Here is a 23,031-nt window from a genome sequence, read left to right as displayed (position 1 = left end):
TTGGATTTCTGTATTTGCTATTATATATTTCCTCCTGTTTTTTTTCTGTTTCTTTTTCCAAATAATTAAGGTGAATGCTTGGTTCCATTATTTTTATTCTCTTTTATCAATAAGGAAAACATTTAAGATTATGAATTTGCTTTTAGGTAAGGCTTGGCTACATTGCATACATTTAGTAATTTCATGTTTTGTAGTAGTGTAGGAATGCAATATTTTCTAATAAATGTTCATTGCAATTTTGATTTCCTCTTACATTCATGTTTTGCATGAGTTTTTAAATTGCTAGTTGTTGTTTTATACATTTTTAATTTTGATGTCATTTTTAATTGATAGGTCACCTATATGTTAGTGCAAAAATGTTGTCTAAATATTAGCTTTTATAAATTTATTAAGATGTTCTTTCTAATGCAGTATATTAATAGTATTTGAGAGCATTCTATGGGCAAGTGGAAAGAAGCTATGGAGCCTGTTTTTCAGATAGCCCCAGACTCCTTCCACGAAGGAAGTGGAATTATATTAGATACATAAATATATGTGCATATACATTTTATATATTTATGCATATGTTTTAATATAACTAATATTGTTGTTTACAGTTTCCCTGACTTTATTTTTGATCTATATTATTGTTTTTTCACTTACATTTTACTTTAACTTTTAGGTTCAGGGATACAGGTACAAGTTTGTTATATAGGCAAACTCGTGTCATGGGGCTTGTTGTACAGATTACTTTGTCACCCAGGTACTAAACCTGGTACCCATTCATTATTTTTTCTGCTCCTCTCCCTCCTCCCACCCTCCTTCCTCAAGAACATGTCTTTTGCGGGAACATGGATGAAGCTGGAGGCTATTATCCTTAGCAAACTAACACAGGAACAGAAAACCAAATACTGCATGTTCTCACTTACAAATGAGAGCTAAGTGATGAGAACTCATGATCTATATAATCTATCAAAAACTGATATTTATGTTAGAGTGTCTCATAATACCTTTGTGTTCACTTTTTCTTATATTTTTTCTCATATTGTATTTCTAGTCATTTTAGCGATTTTGATCTTTTTTTTTTTTTTTTTTTTGAGACAGAGTTTCGCTCTTGTTGCCCAGGCTGGAGTGCAATGGCACGATCTTGGCTCACTGCAACCTCTGCCTCCCAGGTTCAAGCAATTCTCCTGCCTCAGCCTCCTGAGTAGCAGGATTACAGGCACGCACCACCACACCCGGCTAATTTTGTATTTTCAGTAGAAACGGGGTTTCTCCATGTTGGTCAGACTGGTCTCGAACTCCCGAATTTGACTTTTATAGTTTGTCGTGAAATTTTCAGTGTATAAAGGTAATTTCTTCATGGATTATGTCATTGATCAATATGAAATTTTTCCAATTGTGTTAATGTCATTTAATCCTACATCTTGTTTGAAATTTATATTGACACTCTTGGTTCTGTTCTATTTACCCAATACACAGACACACACATACACACAGACACATACACACACACACACAGATGGTGTGTATGTATTTCTCATGCCATCTTTAAGGCATTTATTTTATAAGCAACATGTTATATTTTGTACTATAATACAATTTAGGTCTTTGACTTTAAATTGGGGAGTACACAATGGATAGATTTGGTGTGTTGCCTCTCACTCTGTTGTGTGCAGGTGGGACAATGCAATAACCAAGAATAAGTTTGTGAGTCAGAGAGGTCAGGGTTTAGATCCTGAACCTTCCTTTTACATCTATGTGACCTCAGGAAACTGCTTTATTCACTGTTGATTCATTTGTATATTTGAAACAATAATATACTATTACTATGGTTGCCATAAAGAGTAAGTAAAAAAAGTAATGGGAGCAAAGCATCTAGCAGTAGCTTGACCCATAGTAGCCATGCAATTAAGGTTGGCCAGAATTTTATATATAACGATTAGTATACATATATAATTCTATACATATATCCCATTTTTTAGGTTTTCTGTTTGTCATTTCTTATACTGCATTTTTAGTTTCTCTTTTGATATATGGATTAGGTTGTGTTTTATTTTCTCTGCACTAATGATTTGAAAGGCAAAACATTTGTTTTTGGTTTGTTGGTGGTAACCTTTATGTTTCCCGAAGATGTTACTTTAATTATTTTTCTGTGATTATCAAAGTCAATATCCACTTTTCCAATGCAATATATAATTTAGAATATCTTTACTTGCTACCCTCTGTTTCCCTTTCAATTTTGATTCATATAATCTGGGATTTTTCAGTGACAATTCCTTTATACTAAATTAGTAGCTGTATAAAGTTTATTTTCTACATAAAAAGTAACATTTGCTTGTTTTGTAACCGTATTTGTTACCTGGAGATAATTCAGACTTCATAACAACCACCAGTACTAATATACATTTTTTCCTAATTTTAAGTTTTCCTTTTCCATTCATCTCTCAGTTTTCTAGAGTGTGCCATGAAGAAAATTTCTCAAGATGAAAATGTAAATGATGTGTATTTTTAAATCCCTGATGTATCTGAAAAAAACAACTGATTGTGTATGACATCCTCACACTTCAACCGTTTTGTCCAAACTGTGAACTTAGGCCTAGTGTGATCCAGCTTTAAAGCATTAAAGATAACTTTGCTGTGGACATCAGTAAAGCCTTATGTTTTGTTTCGTTTGTTAGTATGGATCAGATGCCTCCTCTGCCTCCCCCACCCTATCACATCAACACAGGAGTGAGGGGTAAGAACCCACAAGAAGGACTAAAGTTGAGTTTTTCCTTCTATTGTTTCAGCAGAAAGTGGCCTTGTTATAGAAATTCAGCTAAATCTTTACTTTTTATACCAATTATATTTCACCTGAGTGGAATGTATGTAATGATATACACATTTCTACTGTAAACCAAAAAGTATCTGAGACAGGTCTCAATCAATTTAGAAGTTTATTTTGCCAAGATTAAGGACCATGGCCCATGACACAGTCTCAGGAGGTCCTGAGAACATATGCCCAAGGTGGTTGGGTTACAGTTTGGTTTTATACATTTTAGGGAGACAGAAGCTACAGGTAAAAACAGAAATCAATACGTGGAAACTATACATTTGTTTGGCTCAGAAAGGTGAGATATGTCAACGATGGGGAATTGGCAGGCCCCCCAGGTCATAGAGAAGTAAAAGATTTTCTAATTGGCAATTGGTTGAAAGAGTTAAACTTTGCCTGAAGAGTTTGAAGTTAGACTAAAGAAATGAGATACCATCTCATGCCAGTCAGAATGGTGATTATTAAAATGGCAAGAAACTACAGGTACTGGCAAGGTTCCAGAGAAGTAAGAATGCTTTTACACTGTTGGTGGGAATGTAAATTAGTTCAACAACTGTGGAAGATAATGTGGCAATTCTTCAAAGATCTAGAACCAGAACCATCTGACCCAGCAATCCCATTATTGGATATATTTCCAAAGGAATATAAATGCGTCTACTATAAAGATACATGCACATATATGTTCATTGCAGCACTATTGGCAATTGCAAAGACATGGAATCAATCCAAATGCCCATCAATGATAGATTGGATAAAGACAATGTGGTACTTATACACCATGGAATACTATGCAGCCACAAAAAGAACGAAGCCATTATCCTTGGCAAACTAATGCGGGAAAAGAAAACCAAACACTGAATGTTCTCACTTATAAGTGGAAGCTGAACAATGAGAACACATGAACACAGGGAGGGGAACAACACACACTGGGGCCTGTCGGGTGGAGTTGGGAGAGGGAGAGTATTAGGAAAAATAGCTAATGCATGCTGGGCTTAATACCTAGGTGGTGGTTTGATAGGTACAGCAAACCACCATGGCACATGTTTACCTATATGACAAACCTACACATCTACACATGTACCCCAGAACTTAAATGGAAAATTAAAATTAAAAAAAAGTAATGCATTAGTTAAGATAAGATAAAGATTGTGCAAGCCAAGGTTCTTTTTTTTCTTTTTTCTTTTTTTTTTTTGAGACAGTCTCGCTCTGTTGCTCAGGCTGGAGTGCAGTGGTGTGATCTCAGTTCATTGCAACCTCTGCTTCCCGGATTCAAGTGATTCTCCTGTCTCAGCCCTCCCAAGTAGGTGGAATTACAGGCATGTGCCACCATGCGTGGCTAATTTTTGTATTTTTAGTAGAGATAGGGTTTCACCATGTTGGCCAAGCTGGTCTTGAACCCCTGACCTCCAGTGATCCACCTCCCAAAGTGCTAGGATTACAAGAGTGAGTCACTGCACCTGGCCACCAAGGTTTTTTTTGTTGTTGTTTGTTTGTTTGTTTTTGAGACGGAGTCTCACTCTGTTGCCCAGGCTGGAGTACAGTGGCGTGATCTCGACTCACTGCAACCTCTGCCTCTTGGGTTCAAGCAATTATCTGCCTCAGCCTCCTGAATAACTGGGATTGTAGGCACCCACCACAACGCCCAGCTAATTTTTTTGTATTTTTAGTAGAGATGGGGTTTCACCATCTTGGCCAAGTTGGTATTGAACTCCTGACCTCGTGATCCACCTGCCTGGGCCTCCCAAAGTGCTGGGATTACAAGTGTGAGCCACCACGCCCAGCCCACCAGGGTTCTTATTACACACATGAAGCCTCCAGGTAGCAGGCTTCAGAGAGAATAGATGGTAAATGTCTCTTATCAGTACTTAAAAGTTGTCAGACTCTCCAGAAATAACCTAGTAAAGGAAGGGGATTCTCTTCAGAATGCAAATTTCCTCCACAAAAGACAGCTTTGCAGGGCCTCTTCAAAATATGCCAGATAAATATATTTTGGGGTAATATACATACTTCATGTCCTGCTATCTGTCATGTGATGCTATACCACCGTTAGGTTGGAATTTGGCATGTTATTGTAACAAAGAGTCTGTTTTGTCAGTCTTATGAGTTCTATTTTAATGTTAACGCTGGTTAGTTGTGCCTGAGGGAGAAGAGTATAACTAGGCACATCCAAGCCCCTCTTCCTATCATGGCCTGAACTAGTTTTTCAGGTTTGTTTCCTATCCCCTGAGCCAACAGGGGGTCCATTCAGTCAGTTGCAGTGCTTAGAATTTTATTTTTGGCTTACACTGCATAGATCCTTAGATATAACCAAAGGGGAGCATGGAGAATCTCTTCCTCAATTGGAAGGATCTCAGGAAAAATGTAGGAATCAGCATATCCAGAGGAAACTGTGAAGTCCAGGAAGAAGTTCAGGTTTTAATCCTTTCCCATGGCCGACTCCATGTATTCAAATAAGAGGGCCTAGGATATGTTGGTTTTTCTTTTCTTGAATAATTAAGTAATTCATTCCATCACTCAGTCAGCAAAAATAAGCAAAACACATCCCCTGCCCTCAGGTTGCTTAAACCATACAGAAGAGGAAGAGAACAAATGCATAAAAATTTTATAACATATAAGCATAAAATATAAAGAGTGTTTGAAAGAGTCTGGTGTGCCTGTTGATAGGGAGCAGGGGGAGCAGTGGCTGTTCAGGAGCGAGATCTGAGCAGTCTCTGGCCCTGGAGGCAACCCCAGGGAGGCTGGAGAGCCATTAGGGTGAACGCATCTCTAAAGGTCTGGACCACTGGTCTCTAAGGACCTTTCTGTTCCGAGCTTCTGTGAGAAAGAAGGAATTTAAATAACAGCATCTTGGTAACCTGACTTGCACCTCTTCTCAAAACTTTTATATCTTATTCAGTCTTTCTCAGTTCTCCCCAGATCTCCAGCATTTTCACAGCCTCACTCCACAGAGGCCCTACCATCTCAGTCACTTATAAAACCCTTATAAGTATAAAACCTTTATGCTGTAATTATTTCTTTACATGCATGTTCTTGCCTCTAAGATGAGTTGACTCCTAAAAAAATAGGGATTAGTCTTAACATTTTAGATAACAGAAAGATATTGAAAGGTGCCTGTCCTTCTGTTAACTTCAGTTTCCTCAGAAGGATAGAATGGTGGGGGTGGGGGTATCATTTTTTTTAAATATATCTGCATATAATTTGACTTCTTGTCTCAGGTTTCATGTGCGTCCAGGTGAAGGGACCACCAAACAGGCTTTGTGTGAGCAATAAAGCTTTTTAATCACCTGGGTGCAGGCGGGCTGAGTCCGAAAAGAGAGTCAGCGATGGGAGATAGGGGTGGGGCCCTTTGATAAGATTTGGGTGGGTAGTGGAAAATTACAGTCAAAGGGTGTTGCTCTCTGACGGGCAGGGACGGGGGTCACAAGGTGCTCAGTGGGGGATCTTTTGAGCCAGGATGAGCCAGAAGAAGGAATTTCACAAGGTAATCTCATCAGTGAAGGCAAGGACTGGCCATTTGCACTTCTTTTGTGGTGGAATGTCATCAGTTAAGGCAGGAACAGGCCATTTTCACGTCTTTTGTGATTCTTCAGTTACTTCAGGCCATCTGGATGTGTACATGCAGCTCGTGGGGGATATGATGGCTTAGCTTGGGCTCAGAGGCCTGACATCAGTTATATAATGTTCTACTTTTATTAATAGGAAAATCAGTAAAGGAAAAGAAAGGACAAGAAAAATAAGGAGAAGAAAAGAATACAAAGGAAAAGAAAGTTCTATGTGTCTTGCCATAGTAACCTGCCCAGAGAGACACCATAACTATTTGTTAAACAAATTAGTTCTCTAATCACCCATCTTGGCTTCCATCCTCTGGGCTCAGCTGATCTCTCCTCTCCTTTCTGGTCATTTTGCTCAAACAAGGTGGAACCATTAGCATCACTACAACTTAATTTTATTCCACTTACTCTGGCCCCACAAGACCATGTATACTTCCAAACCCACAGATCATTGGTAATATTTTTTTTCTCCTTTACTTCCAAAGCGGGAAGAACTAAAACCCACAGATAACAGGAAATGTTTCTTTCCGGCTGAGAATCCCCGAATGCAAGGCATAGCAGGGCCTCAACCCCTTCACACCAGCTCCTGGACTGCTGCAGAACAGACTTCCTTGGTGGTTTGAGGCTGGGGACTGAACTTTTCTTTCAACATGGGATCTGGAAGAACTTCCCAGCTACCCAAAGCCGCAATTTCCTCCACCGCACACAGAAGCAGCTGAGTCAGTACTGGCCCAGGCACAATGATGAAGGGGTTGTTTGTCTTTGGTTCCAGGCCTGTCTCCCTCTCAAGCCCTGTGGCCCTTCCTGGACTATCTTGAGCACTTCATCTGCCTAAACCTGTTTCTTCTTCTCTGCCCAGCAACCCAAGGATAGCTCCTCTTCCGTTCCATTGAAGCTTGCAGTGAAAAGTGGGCTGTGAGAGGCAAGGCCCCGGAGGCAGGCAGACCCCTGAGCTGTGCAAATTTGTGCATAATGTCTGGATTTCCTCCGAAGGCAGAGAGGGTGGGGAGCTTCAGAGACCAACAGGGTGAGCTGCCAGAGCATGCTGGACACGCCATGGCCTCTTGCCCATCTGCAAAATGAACAAGAGGATGATGGCTCACAGAGAAGCGTGGAGAGCCAATGAATTGGCGTGTGGCGTGTGGTGCAGTGGCTGCCCAACATCAGCTCTTCACAGTATTTCATTTCCTCCAGGCCTTGCTCCCTGATAATTCCTCCACCTCCCTTTGCTTGTGCCTCAAGCTAAACTTGAGGTCTGGCTTAATAGGAGAGTCAGGTAACAGCTGTGCTTTCTTGCCTTGATCCCCTTCTGCGACATGACTCTTGCCTTTGTTATTATCTAACCTTTTAGAGGCTGCAATGGAGGGAGAGAAGCAAATACTGGTGGATTTGTGGAGACTGCCAGGCACAAGATACCTGATACACAGGAGTCTCCAGCTCTGCTTATGGAGGAATCTCTCATCACCTCCCCACAATCTGATCTTTGTCTCCTCTACAAAAAATGAATGATATCTTACCCAGTCTTTTCATCAAGTCCATTAACAGGCAGCTGCATCTTAAAATCTATACCCCTGAGCATGGGCCTTCTCCAGTCACATGTCACTTAAGCCGTGTCTGGCAAGTTAGATTCTTCTTGTAAAGAAAGGAACTAAGATGAGAGAAAAAGAAACAGAGAACAGAATGTCCCCCGGGGAAACTCAAATCTAGCAAAATACAAGATGGGGAATATGTCAGGGTGCTCCCCAGGTGCTTAATAGACAAAGTGATTCGTTACTATTTCTGTCGTGTCTGAGGTTCCCAGGCTGAAAACTCAAGTTCATTCTTCCTCCTTAGAGGAGTCTCTGCTGTCTCAGCCACCTATGAATGGGGCACGTGGAAGGATGAGAATAGAGGGGAGGAAGAGTAGGGCAGGGTCGGCATCATGCTTTCCACGGCTTCCTTCTGAGTTGAGGCTTCCTTCAAGCTGAATCTATTGAGCATGTATCATTTGCCAGGTGCTCAGCTCATTAAAGGTATTAACCCATCTAATCTTCATAGCAAGCCCATGAAAAAGGCACTGTGGCTATCTCCATTGTACAGCTGAGGAATGTAGGACTCGGCAAGGTTATGAGACTAACCCACAGTCACACAGCCAGGCAGTGACAGGCTGGAACCCGGAGTCAGGCTCCTGCTCTCACCACTCACCACAATGCCTTTTCTGCTGTCAGCCACTGTGTGACCCTGGAGGACTCACTTCCTGGCTCTGGGTCTCACTTTCCTTCTCCACAGCATGAAAGGGTGAATGAAATATTCTCTGCATTTCCTTCTTCCTTCGCTTCTTTATAGTTCCTTCAGCTCTTTCCTTTTCTTTTCTTTCCCACTGCAAAGGGAGAAGATTAAATAAAGCCCTATTTTCAATTCCCAGGAGAGTTAGTGAAATTCCACTCTCAAAATTAAATATATAAACATTCATTGGCATTCTCAGACTACCACAAAATCAGAACTTTTCCTACAAGTTGTCAACCCACTCCACCCATCCATTTCCCCCTGCCCCTGGTGTTTGGTGTAGACCAAGGCTGTATAATGTTACAGACAGAAAAAGCCTCTTCCTTTCTTTTGTAACTCCTAGCAGGCTATAGACAAAATAGACAAATCCATGATCTCTGAAATACTTTCCCTGGACACTCCTTTTCCATATTTTTTTACCCCCAACATCCCACTTTCCCGATGGCCACAGACAGACGGGCAGAACACCGAGTCATATTTAAAAATAATATTCATTTCCCCTCTTACATCCCAAATGAAAGAGGAAGGAACTAGCTTCATTTAAGCATGGAAAATAAAATTGAACATAACATATACCGGTTCCAAAGCCCCAAACCAGTACCTCACATTCTGTTGTGGTTGCATGGAGATGGAGGGAAAGGAGGGGGAATGCTATTTTAAGATTCTGTAAAGCATTGAAGAAAAGTGCAGAAATACATCCAGACCCTCAAGTTTGTACAAAAGACACCCAATTCCTTTATTCAGTGAAATAGTAGGCTAATATTAGAATCTCTGCCTTAATAAGCAGCTATTTTTTTTAAAGCTACTTTATTATAGAGAGGGACTCTCATGTCATTGGTGGGTAACTCCCCGGAAGAATATGGGGAGGAATCTGCAGCCAATATACACAGCCTCAAATGTTACTTTAAATTTAATTTTAAAAGGGGGATTTAGCAGCCGAGATTAAAGTCTTTTGTCTCTGAATCTGCAAACACAAAAATATGCTGAAGAGAAATTTAGACATTTATTACAGGCCTTAGATCTTTTAAAGATGTGCGTGTCTGGTTTTCCCCTCCCAAAATATATAGCACAGGATTTAACAAGCAGAGGATGAAGATATTCTGATAGCAGAAATTTCCTCCTCTATTGAGAGGGAGGGAAATGAGTCAAAAAATAACATTCTTAGGGCTTCTTGTTTTTTCGTTCTTTGGCACAATTATATATAAAGTATAACTCTACTTCTAAATTGTTTAAATAAGAAGAACAATTTATCAAGTTCCCTTCTTATTGAACAGGAAGCTCAAAGTTAACATGGTTTCAAAATGGGTTCCTTCAGTGACTCAGAGATATCATCAAGGATCCAAGTGTTTTTTTTCCCTCTTTCTGCTTTACTATTCTCAATCTATCAGCATTATCCTTAGGCTCATCCCTCTCACAGTCACAAGATGGTTGCTGAAGTTCCAGACATCACATGCAGATGTCACAAGTTCCAGAAAAAGAAAAGGCTTTCTCTTTCTACATATCTTTTTCAAAAGCAAGAAAACTTGCCAGGCACAGTGGCTCACGCCTGTCATCCTAGCACTTTGGGAGGCCAAGGTGAGCGGATCACCTGAGGTCAGGAGTTCAAGACCAGCCTGGCCAACATGGCAAAACCCTGTCTCTATTAAAAATACAAAAATTAGCTGGACAACATGGTGGGAGCCTGTAATCCCAGCTACTCGGGAGGCTGAGGCAGGAGAATCACTTGAACCCAGGAGGCAGAGGTTGCAGTGAGCCGAGATCATGCCATTGCACTCTAGCCTGGGCTACGGAGTGAGACTTCATCTCAAAAAAACAAAACAAAACAAAACAAACAAACAAACAAACAAAAAAGAAGCAAGAAAACCTTGTTTTCCAGCAGTCTCTAACATTCTTCCTTCCTGACTCATAGGCCAGAGTTTGATCACATTTCTATTACATGAAACCATCAAGACCAACTTAGACCAATCAAGAGGCTCCTCTTAAAGCACATGATCTTGCAGTGGAGCTGGATACCAAAAATCACTCACTTATCTAGGCATTTGGGGGTTAGAAAGGAAATAATGCATATTATCAAGATAAACAATAGAGTCTGCCATACTCCGTAATGGAAGACTTTCCTTTACATTATTCCACACATTCAGAGAGCTACAGGGGGAAAGTTTAATCTCTAGATGCAGTGTGTGTTCATGAATATGTGCTAAACAAAAGAAGGAATCAAAAAATTACTCCTTTTCAATTTTTTCCTGCACTGTATTTTTTTTTTTTTTGCCAAAGATGGATTAAAATCTCTATACTGATTAGTTTTTTAAAGCCACAATTCAAAGAAAAATTAAGCAACTGGATGGACTCCAAGTTTCCACTAGAAGGAAGACTCCATTTAGGTAGGGACCATATTCATCTCCTGCACTGATGTATCTTTAGCTACTAGGCACACATCTGGCACAGGCAAGTGCTCAATATATGTTTTGTTTTGTTTTTTAATGAATGAGTGAACATAAAAGCTCCTATTTCCCTCTTAAGACAACTGCAATAGGTATGAACCATAGCACAGGCCAAAGAGAAAATTAGGAGAGTGGAAACATTTTATTCTGGAGAATCTCAATTTTCTTCACTAAAAAGTGCTTTCATTAGTCCTAACATTTCTAGCACCCCTCTCCATCTTCCGTCTTTCCTCGGTCCACCCAACTCCCCCAATGAATGTGATGAGCAGATTTACAAAAAAGTGACACTGACGAAACAAACCCGAATGTCATCTGCTTCTAGCTATAATGGAGTAAATTCCACTAGAACTACCCTCTGTTATGGGTTGAATTGTGTGCCTTAAAAAGACGCTGAAGTCCTCACCCCCAGGCCCTGTGACTGTGACCTTATTGGAAATGGAGTCCTTACAGATGATCAAGTTAAGATAAGGTGATTAGGGCAGGTCCTAATCTAATGTGATTTTATTTTCTTACAAAAAGGGGAAATGTGTACATAGAGACATGCAAAGAGAGGAGACGATGTGAAGCCATGGTGAGATTTTCATCTACAAGCCAAGGAGTGCCTGAGCTACTGGAAGGCAAGAAAGAGGCAAGGAACAGAGTCTACCTCGCAACCCTTAAAAACAAACAACCCTGCTGACACCTTCAGTTTGGACTTTCAGCCTCCAGAACTGTGAAACAAGAAACTTCTGTTGTTTAAGCAACTCAGTTTGTGGTACCTTGTTATGGCAGGCCTAGCAAATTAATACACCTTCCTACTGAAAACAACCATAACACTGGCCAAAATATATGAGGAAACTGTCTTTAGGTATTTGGACAACATGTGATACGGGGCTGTGATTCTTGAGAGGAAAGGACACGTATGAGCTAAATGAAAGTTAAAAGAATTCATCAGTGATACAAGAAATATGAAAAGAAGTTTTTCTTGTGAAATATATGTCAAAGGTGGTAAAAATAATAGGAACAAAATACATGTAATTTTGCAATTGTAAGACTTTAATATTTTATGGGTGGTGGTACAATGTCAACTCTGTCACTCTGTGATAAGTTAAAGTGTCATATTTTAATCTTTATGGGAACCATTTAAAAAATACAAAGAAGGATAGCTAAAAAGCCAACAGAGGACAGAAAAGGAATATTAAAAATTATTTAATGAACTCAAAAGAAGGAATGAAAGGAAGAATGGAGGAACAAAAAGATGACAGGAGAAATAGTAAATAAATGCCAGGATGGTAACATTAAATCCCAGTATATCAATAATTATATTAAATGTTAAATTAAATTTATAAGGATAAATAATTGAAAGATGTTTAATTAGATTATAATTTACTTCAATTAAAAGGAAAACTTGCCAGACTGGTTAGAAAAGAAAAAGACACACTTTATTACTTTTTTAATTTTTAATTTTAAGTTTTTATTTTTGTGTGTATGTAGCAGGCATATATATTTATGGGCTACATGAGATATTTTGGTACAGGCGTGTAATATGTAATGATCACAGTATGGAAAACTGGGGGTCCATCCCCTCAAGCATTTTTCCTTTGCATTACAAAATCCAGTTAGAGTCTTTTAGTTATTTTTAATTGTACAATTAAATTATTATTGACTGTAGTCTACCTGTTGCGCTATCAAATACTAGGTCTTATTCATTCTTTCCAAGTATTTTTTCTTGTATCCTAAGCATGCCCCTACTCTCCCGTCCCTACTCACTACCCTTCCCAGGCTCTGATAACCATCCCTCTATTCTCTAAAGAGATACACTTTAAATATAAAGACAAAGATAGGTTGAAAGTAAAATGATGGAGGAAATATTTATCATGTAAAGAATAAACACATAGCAATAGTATGGCTATATTAATATGAGAGAACATACACTTTAACATGGGAGAGTTGCCAAAGATAAAGAGGCAATTTATCAATTTAAAAATGATAAAAGAGTCAGTTCTCCAGAAAGGTAAAACAATCCTAAATGTATGTGCACCCAATAACGGAGCTTTAAAATACAAGAACCAAAAGTGACAGAATTAAAGGGAGAAACAGAGAAATTTATTATTCAAATTCAAGATTTTTAACAGTTCTCTCTCATTAATTGATTGATCGATGTATAAAATCAGCATGGATATAGGAGATATAAACCATACTGTCAACCAACATGACCTTAATTGAAGCATATAAGCATGCCACCAAAGAACAATAGTACACATTATTTTCTGGTGCAAATGAAACATTAATCAAGGTAGACCAAATACTGGACAGTAAGTATCAATTAATTTTAAAGGATTTAAATTTTATAGTATATATTCTCTGGGTGCAGTATAATTAAATTAGAAATCATATTACGTCTATAAATTCCCAAGTATCATGGAAATTAAGCAACATATTTCTGAATAATCCAGGAATAAAAGAGAAATAAAATAAGGATAATTAAAATACTTTGAGTTGATCAATATTGAAAATGTAATATACAAAAATTTATTAAATGCTAATGCAATGCTTAGCAGAAAGTTTTTAACATTAAATGCTTACATTAGAAAAGAAGAGAGGTTTAAAATCAATGATTTAACTTTGTATCTTTAAGAAGCTGGAAAAAGTCAACCTCGGTTAAATAGAGGAAACGAAATTTCTTTAAAAAGATCAATTAAACTGATTTATCTTTAGCAAAACTGATGGAGAGAGAGAAATAACAAGTTACTAATATCAGGAATGCAAGAAAAGAGATCGCTAAAAATCCTATAGACATTAAAAGGATAATAAGGGAATATTATGAAAAATATTAGGCCAATATATTAAAAAATCTAGAAAAAAATGAATGAATTCACTGAAAAAATACAATTTACCAAAACATAAAATGAATTAGAAAAATCTGAATGCCCCAGGTCTATACAAAAATTTAATTCATTGTCAAACTCCTTTCCAAAAAAGGCAACTAAGAGCTGGATTATTGTGCTGGTGAATTCTATCAAATGCTCCACACAAAATTCTATGACACAACTGGAAAGAAGATATAGGAATAACTAAAAAGCCCTTGAAAAGATGGTTAATATAAGTAGTCTTCAGGGAAATGCAAATCAAAATCCTACAATGTGTACTACATCATCAATATTTGCAAGGTTAAAATTCAAAAGACCCAGTGACAACACCAAATGCTGTAAAGAATGGAATGTTCATATGTTGCTTGTGTCCTACCTTTTTGGAAAATTTTCTGGTGCTTTCTTATAAAGTTAAACATAAACTTACTCTATGACCCATCAATATCACTCTTAGGTATTTATCCAAGTGAAAAGAAAACATATAATCATGAAAATGTTAGTACAAAAAGGTACGTAGAAGTTTTAAAAAATATTAATATTATTAGTACATAGAAGTTTTAAAAAATATTAATAGGCCCAAATGCAATATGCAGTAGGCCCAATGCAATATGCAATTCCATTTTTATGAAGTTAAAGGACAGGTAAAACTAAATCTATGCTGATTTCCCTCTGTAGGGGTGGGGGACTGGCTAAAAAGAGGTATAAGCAGGTGTGTGCTGGTCAACTGGCTCGCTGAGAAAAAAAAATGTCCTTGATTTATTGTAGTGTTTGCTGATTTCCTAGCATGACAGTTTTTAAGCACCAATATGACATCAGTGAATTCAAATTTGGGAAGAGATGAGCAGAATTGCCTTGGTAGAAATTGGTTCTAGCACATCATTGGCCCCAGGGGACTTTTCTGGGGTGATGGGAATATTCTGTACCTTGGCTGAGGTGGTAGTCTCATTGGTATACGTATTTGTCAAAACTCATTGCACTGAATAATTATGGGCTACATATTTCACTGTACATAAATTTTGTCTCAGTAAGAAAGAAAACACTTAAGGTGCTATCCTCAGAATATGGGTATTTAAGATAGTAAAATATCCTCAAATCAATGAAATAGCCCTCTCTGTAAAATGACATGCATAAGAGTGGTGACAGAGGGAGGTGATGAAATTAGAATGTATGAGTTGGGTTGGCATCAAAGGTGGCAGCTTCCACTTGGTGGCTGTCCTGTTTATAACTCCCTGCTGCTCTCCCTGCAGTTGGCCTGATTATGTACATAAAACAACCCATCCTAAAAATGAAGTCTGCCCCATCTCCCTGCTGGATAAAGAGTCTGAGTTGAAGCCTGAGCTTTTCCAGGCAGGCCCATAATTGGGGGCCGTTATCCTGGGACCAATTCCTCCAATTCCTCCTTCTGGTATTATTACACCTTCTTTCTGTTCTCTGGGGTTTTTTAAATTACTTTTTCTATCTAGGCATTTTTGTCTTAGTCTCTGACTTTCAGGACTGTCAAGTTATGTTTAGCCAAATTAATTTATTCATTCTTAAAACTTTTGCTAAATGTCAACTTTGTTTTTGAGCTGCTGTATGAGGCCATGTGCAGTTAGTTAATGCAAACCCTTTGAAGATGGTGTTAGTGACTCCAAGAAACTAAGAGCTTACAGCAAACAATGAAATGCTCATCCTTCACCAGATGATTCAGGAACAGAACCTAAATCCTGCTTCCATATTGTGAGAGTCTGACTCCTCCTAAACAAATCTCCCCTGTAGACTCCACCAGCTGTGGGACAGAGATCAGCCTCCTCCTCCTTATTAAGGGATTTGTTGCTGAGCATTATTTGGTATTTTATTTTATTTTGGGTCAGAGGCTTCAAAGCCTTGCATCTTTTTTTTTTTTTTGGTCTGTAAAACCCCCATTATCTTTCCACATAGATCTGTCATTGATATGGGTCTATAAATACACATGGCTTTGTTTACATAGACATACAATATGTGCACCCGATTGCTATCTGTGTGTATGAACATCAAGTTTATATTTGCTACAGTGCAGAGGCAGCTGGTGGTGGGGAGAAAGAGTAATGAGTTACTATTATACCAAAGGCTGGGTGAGTCATGGATACTTTGAATGGCAAGTGTTGCCTCTGGGCAAAAAACTGAAGACGCAGGAAAGAAAACGGGGAGGGGTTTGTGTGTGTGTGTGAGACAGAGAGAGAGAGAGGAGAGACATGGGGGCCTAGGGGTGGAGAGAGAGGCAGGGGGCACACACCCATTCGGTCCCTCTTTTGTTTAGCTTTTGCTACCAGTAGGGACATGTTCAAAATCAGAAGTCTCAGTGGAGGGACCTCACAGCATAGCTCTGCCAGACAGTTGTCTGCTGGCGCCTTCAAACTTAGCTGCTTGAGTGAGCCACTTGCACCTAAATGAAGCCTGAGGACTAAGGGGGGAAAAAGAGAATAATTAAAATAAATTAGAAGGTGAATGTGGGGGGTGGGAGATCATGTCTGGTCCTGCTGCTTAGCCTGAGGCTCCGAGGCGTGAAAGAAAAGGGATAGGCAGAATTATTCCAAGCAGGCTGCCTTCTCCAAACCATGTCCCCCACCAACAGTGACGCTGTCACGTTCCCCCAGAGCCACACTAGTGTCCGTGTGGCCTGTGGCCCTTGGACCTGATAGCTTAGTGGGTTAGTGGCAACAACTGCCAACGTGCACATATTTTAAACAATTCTACGTATTTTTCTCAATCTTTTCTATTTTCCAAGGGTTTCTATTTATTTTTTCAGGTAGATACATGGTTCTCAACTGGGGGTAATTTGCCTCCCACGGAGCATTTGGCAAAGTCTGAAGACATTTTTGTTTGTTGCAATTAGCGGTGAGGGTAGGTGTGTGCTACTGGCATATTGGCATCTGGTATAAGATTGACACACAAAATACAGGACACTCAGTTTTATTTAAATTTAGGTAAACAAATAATACTTTTTTTAGTATTAGAAGGTACCAAATATTATAGAGATCATACTTATGCTAAAAAAGTGTTCATTGTTTTACTGAAATTCAATTACAACTGGGTTTCCTGTGTATTTTTTTTTTCTTTTTGAGACAGAGTCTCACTCTGTGGCCCAGGCTGGAGTGCAGTGGTGCAATCTTGGCTCACTGCAACCTCCACCTCCTGGGTTCAAGCGATTCTCCTGCCTCAGCCCCTCGAGTAGCTGAGACTACAGACGTGCGCCACCACACCTGGCTAATTTTTGTATTTTTAGTAGAGGTGGGGTTTCACCATGTTGGCCAGGCTGGTCTTGAACTCCTGACTTCAAATGATTCACCCACCTCGGCCTCCCAAAGTGCTGGGATTACAGGTGTGAGCCACTGCGCCTGGCCTGGGCTTCCTATGTTTCTACTTGCTGGATGAGGCTAAATATCCTACAATGCACAGAATAGCTCCTCATTCAACCCCAACAAAGAATTATTCAGCCAAAAATATCAAGAATACAGAGGCCGATGATCTACTTCAGCAGATGATAGTAATAGCACAGTTCAGATGCTAGAGAGTAGATGATTTTAAATTCTGCACATATGTACTGAATATGTATGACACGTGCCAAATGAATATACATCTCTTATTAATACATAGAGTCATTAATACATATTTATGTGTATAAATGTTTTCAACCCTAACTTGAGATCTTTCAGGAGGAGTGTGGTGAGCCTTTTCACACTCATCTCTCTATAGAATGAGCGGGGAGGCTTTTGTAGTAGGTTGAAAAATGGTTCTCAGAAATATTACATCCTTATTCCTGGAACCTGTAAATGTCATCTTATTTGGAGAAGAAGCTTTTGCCAATGTGATTAAGGACCTTGAACTGGAGAGATTAGTTTGGATTATCTGGTGTGTCCTAAATTCTATCACTAGTGTCCTTATAAGATGAGGCAGAGAGATTTGACACACACAGAGGAGAAGAAGATGTGATGGTAGCCGAAAGAGATATAGGGATGCTGGCCTTAGTGTTGGAGTGATGCAGCCACAAGCCAAGGAATGCCAGCAGCCACCAAACACTGCAATTGGCAAGGAATGGAGCCTCCCATAGAGCCCCTGCAGGGAGTGCCACCCTGAAGACACCTTGATTTTAGCTCAGTGAAGCTGACTGTGGACTTCTGGCTTCCAGAATTGTGAGAGAATTAATTCCTGTTGTTTTAAGCCACCAAGTTCATGGTAATTTATTACAGCGCCCACGGGAAACCAATGCAGTGTTCTTCGGAGAAGCAAATTCAGGCAACAGACTTTTCAGGAGAGTGTGTACCAGAGATGGAACAAACGCAGCCTCCTGAGGCTCCAAGAGTGGCAATCTCAGAGGCAGCATGGATTTTTTGGCCATTCACTTTCATGTCTTGATGCTGGGATATTTCTAGTGATGGGTTTGAGCTTGCTCATGGTCTGTAGTTGAAAAATAAGCAACGCCTTTGATCTATGATTGAAACAGGAAACACATGTGTGTGTCCAACACAGTGAAGCCCACATCTAGAACTTTGGAAGAAAGTTGCCTAAATGGAGGGTTAGGTGTGCCTGCCTCTCAGGAGCTGAGAGTCAACTCAGCTACAGCTGGTTCTTGGGGGACAGAAGAGTACCATGTGGTCCCATTAGGGCTTAGGCCATGGGATTGTGAAAAATGAATTTTGGGTTCAGAGTGGAAAATATCTTATTTCATGTGGTGTTTGTGTTTTCTGGAAGGCCAGTCATTTTGAGTCCTTTGAAAATATCTTGTGAAGATACTGAGTCCCAGGGGATTGTTGCACGTTTCTTTGAAAGCCCCTGGACATCTGGCTGTGCTCTCAGGACGGGTGGCCAACAGCAGGAAAAGTACAAACTTCCAAATAAAAAAGAGGAAAGCATGTGAAAATGCCAAGAGTGATAAGGAGTTCTTATCTGTTGAGTAACTAGAAAACATCCCGTGATTATTACAGGGGAACAAACAGAGACTTCATGATTTGTTCTGGGTCTGCACCTCTGGACATCATCCCAACTCTTCTCTAGACTGTCTCAGTCAAATCTGAGACTTGGATGTTTTACAAAACAAACCATGGAAATGTGATTGATGGGCACTACCAACTTGGTACTGGGAGATCTGCAGTCATCTCTGTTACAGTAATTTCCAGAGAGAGATGCCAAGCTGCTCACTTTACTAGAATGCCACAGAGAGGACAGTGGTTGTGGTGCTGTGGGGCGGTAGTGTGTGCAGATGTGAGGTGGCCAAGGCTCAGACAGCTGGACCCTGCTGGGCCGGAATATTCCTCGAACAACATGAGAACAGCCAGAGTTCAGTGGGTGCTTAGCCTTACCTCCAAGGGGCAGGATGCTCAGAGAGAAGGCACGCTCCAGGTGGCCTCTTGAAATCACTCATTGCTGTTGACCAGAAAAGCCAGGCTCTTGGGGTCAAGTTCAAGAGTCTTGGGAGAGGCTTTCATTCCTAGGTTGAAATCTAGACTCTGCCTTCTACAAGCTTTGCAATGTGGGGACTCCCTCACTAACTCCCTAAATTTCAGTTTTCTTAAATGTAAAATTGGAAGAAAAATACTTTACAGCATTGTGAAGATTGTGTGAGAAAAACATATTTAACGTGCTTAGCACAGGGCCTGGCGTATGGCGACTGCTCAAGAAATAGTAGCTATTGTTGGATGCTTCATTCAGGGCACTGGGAAGTGATCATGGAGGAGGTGGGTGGGGATCACCATGTTTTCCTGTGCACTAAAGTCCGATATAAAGAGACTTTCCATATATATATATATTACTATTCTTAATAATAGATACTACTAGTTTTTCCAAATTGGTCTGACAATATGGAACACATTATCATGCTAAGCAGCTGTCCCTTGCTTCATTTATAGGGCCCCACCTGTCACAAAGAATGCAAAACATGCTCCACAAATACACGGGATCATGTCCTCTGTGTGTGTGTAGGGGGTGGGGGTGGGGTATGTGTTTAAAATATCCGGACCCTACCATCTTATCATAAAGTTAAGTAACACTTTAATCTTGAATCTTTTACTTGATATGCCTTCAGCTTGAGTGTAACAGAACGATGAGCCAGACACAAGGTGCAGATGAAAACAGTCATTGTATTTCATTTTCTTTTCAGCTTTCCATCGCTCACCCTGGTGGTGGCCTTTTTATTCTGACTTCCTAAACCAGGATGTGTTTCTGTGGTGGGGCCACTGGCTGAGGAGGTTTTTGAGGTTTGGTCTCTTACCTGTATGGCTGCAATCAATTATTTCTCCTAGCTTGGGCTCCTTCTAATTCACTCGGCCCCACCTCTTTGTGTGCAGAGGGAGAGTTATTAATAAATCTGATCTTGCCAGCTCTCCTCCTTTAGTAATTCCCACTGTGCTAGAGCAGGGTTTCTCCACCTCAGAATTATTTGCATTCTGGGCCAAAGGAGTCTGTGTTTTGGGGATGCTGTCTCGTGCATTGCAGGATGTTAAGGAGGGTCCCTGGCCTCCACCCATTTGATGCCTGTAGCAACTCTAATTTATGACAACTAAAAATGTCCCTAGACACTGCTAAATGTCCCCTGGAGGGCAAAATCGCCCCTGGTTAAGCTTTCATCTTCTTAACGGGTTTAAAGGGCTCCACCTGCTTCAATCCACACTCACGGATTTCTCTCTTAACACCACCCCTCTGCTCTGTGAGGCAGGCAAGTAAAAATGATTTCAGCTTGCTACACATTGGTTCTTTTACTCTCTGTTCTGTCCGGCTGGAGTATCATATCCCTTCTTCCAACACTGCTGTCCTCTTAGCCTCCTCCTCAATTCTGAGTTAGGGCCTCCATATTCTTCCTGCCGTAGCACACACTTACCTTACTATAATTACCTGCTTATTTTTGGGCCGCGTGCTCCCTTTTCAATGCCCCCTCACCAGCCCGTAAGCACTAGGAGGGCAGGGACCCGATCTCTCATGCTCATTTCTATATCCTACTAGCTAGCACAATGCCTGACATAGCACAGATGGTCAATAAATATTTAATGTACTACATGAAAAATGACCCTCTAAAGGAAAGGAATTTTTCCTTTGGAGGCTTTTAATTTGTGGAGACCAGAAGTAGTCCTCACCAATCTGTTTCGTCCATACATTAGAGAGGCTTAATTATAGGATGGATAGACTGAATTTTGAGGTTTATTTCACCAATCCCCCTGACACATACAAGTTGGTGCTTGAGCATTCTGGGCAGACAATTGTCATTAGTTCTTAACACATGATGATCAAAATGTTTTTAAAGAGGGCCTGGAGCCAGCAAGTCCCAGGTTTGGCCTCTAAGCTCTTAGAAGGAACAAAACCACGCTATGGAATAGGTTGACAATGCACCTTAGCGCAAAAATAGTTAATAAAAGAGCCTAGAGTATGAAAAGCTGCTGACAAAAATCAGGACTATTTAGTCTGGAGAAGATGAAGAAGCAATCTGATAGTGGCGCTTTAAACTACCTGTAGCCTGGGGCCTTGCAAACAATTCAGATGGATGGCCTATTTGAGGAGAGTGGACAGGCCCAAACTCGTGTCTACTCAGAGGAGATTGCTTGTGAAATTTTAACTGAGCTTTTGGAACAAGTCTGAGAGTAAAAAGTAAAACAAACTTTGCTTAGGGACTATCCCTAAATTTTCTGACAATAGGCTATTTACCGTGGATTTAAGTTTAGGACTTAAATGAGACATTTCAGGCACTCTGGTTTCTCCTCTTGGACCCAGAGAAGACTGTATTCAAACTAATGCAGATGTTTACTGCTTTTTAAAACACACACACACACACACACACACCCCCTGCCTTTGCACACAGCTTTCCATACTTGTTCATGCTATTCTCCAACATATACAATGCTAGATGCCCCTTTTCTTTTTAGGTTCATTTCACAATTGGATCTTTTACTGTTATTTCTATATCTGATTGCCTTTACCTTTGTTTAGATGAATTACAGAATGTTGGAAGAGAATTCAGAAATCCTAGCTAAATCTCACTCCTGTGTAGAAGATGAAGCTGAGGTACAGAGAGAATAAAGAACTTTTCCGATTCCCAGAGAGATTTAGAATACCTGAGGCCTAGAAACAGTTCTTCAGTCAACTTCCAACAACATTCCCTACATGAGTTTAACCAAGAGCCAGCATAGAGAATCAGAGGTTTCTAGAAACTTAGACAGAAAACAATTGGTGGAACATTTAGGATTTCTCAGGTATAAGCATTCTTTCTTAAGCAATGTTTCATGCAAACATTTAATCCTACAGAAAATGATTTAATGATGCTCTCAATTCTCCCAAGGGTAGTATATATCTAGTGCCATTCCAGATGCATAGAAGAGAAGTTAATTAACTACTTACAAGGAATGTCTTAGGGATTGGGGGTTCACTCTCTAGTGCAGGGGGTTGGGAAACTTTCTCTGTAAATCTTTTCAGCTTTGCAGACCATATGGTCTCTGTTGCAACTACTCAACTTTGTCTTTGTAGCACAAAAGCAACAGTAGACATTATGTAAATGAATAAGCATGGCTTTGCTTCAATAAAACTTTACATATTAAAATAGGCAGTGACTAAATTTGGACTGCAGGCAGTAGTCCTCTTCCAGTGGAGTCCTGATTGAAGAGGACTGGGTGCAAGCAACAGAAATATACTCGCATTGACTGAAGAAGAGAAGTGATTCAAGGGCTCATAGAATGACTCAGAAACGAAAGGCCCTTGGATCCACTTAGAGTTTTCCCACGGCGCCCCAACTAGGAAAAATCAGTAAGTGCTATTAATAAGAGGGGGGCCCATTTGCCTAACTGGGCCACATGCCTACCCTTTGACAGACAGTCCCATCATGAGAACACAGCATGTAGGAGAGGTGACATCCTACATGAAAACTGAGGAACTCTAGCAAGAAGGGAAAATGGATGTGGAGTTACTGGAAAGCAATACATGCTCATTACAGAATTTTTCTGCACATAGAGATATGTTCTTTCTGAAGCCTAGCAGCAGAGCATTGTAGAAAATGTTGGAAAACAAAAAAAACAAAAAAACACAATTGCAATTTCAACTCCCTCAGATCCTGAAATCTCCAGCACAAGAAGAATGAAAGGGGGTCAGGGAAGAGTTGTGAAGAACCTGTCCAAATTACAAACAGCCACACCCTG

At 40.0% G+C, this 23,031-nt stretch overlaps 2 long non-coding RNA genes across 4 annotated transcripts in view; one reads left to right on the top strand and one right to left on the bottom strand.

Annotated features, from left to right (window-relative positions):
- Positions 1–12,563, top strand: part of LOC103217838 (uncharacterized) — a 487,886-nt gene extending 475,323 nt beyond the window's left edge. For all 3 annotated transcript variants that reach the window (XR_005241432.2, XR_012094310.1, XR_005241431.2), the window contains one exon: positions 11,571–12,563. This is a non-coding gene — a long non-coding RNA (uncharacterized lncRNA). The remainder of the gene's footprint in view (positions 1–11,570) is intronic.
- Positions 1–23,031, bottom strand: part of LOC103217841 (uncharacterized) — a 368,206-nt gene that overhangs the window by 53,408 nt on the left and 291,767 nt on the right. The window lies entirely within an intron of this gene.

The sequence above is a fragment of the Chlorocebus sabaeus genome, chromosome 10 (assembly GCF_047675955.1).
Source record: "Chlorocebus sabaeus isolate Y175 chromosome 10, mChlSab1.0.hap1, whole genome shotgun sequence".
In the NCBI taxonomy this organism is placed as follows: domain Eukaryota; kingdom Metazoa; phylum Chordata; class Mammalia; order Primates; family Cercopithecidae; genus Chlorocebus; species Chlorocebus sabaeus.
The sequence above is the reverse complement of the archived record's forward strand: the minus strand, read 5'-3'. Positions and strand labels throughout refer to the sequence as shown.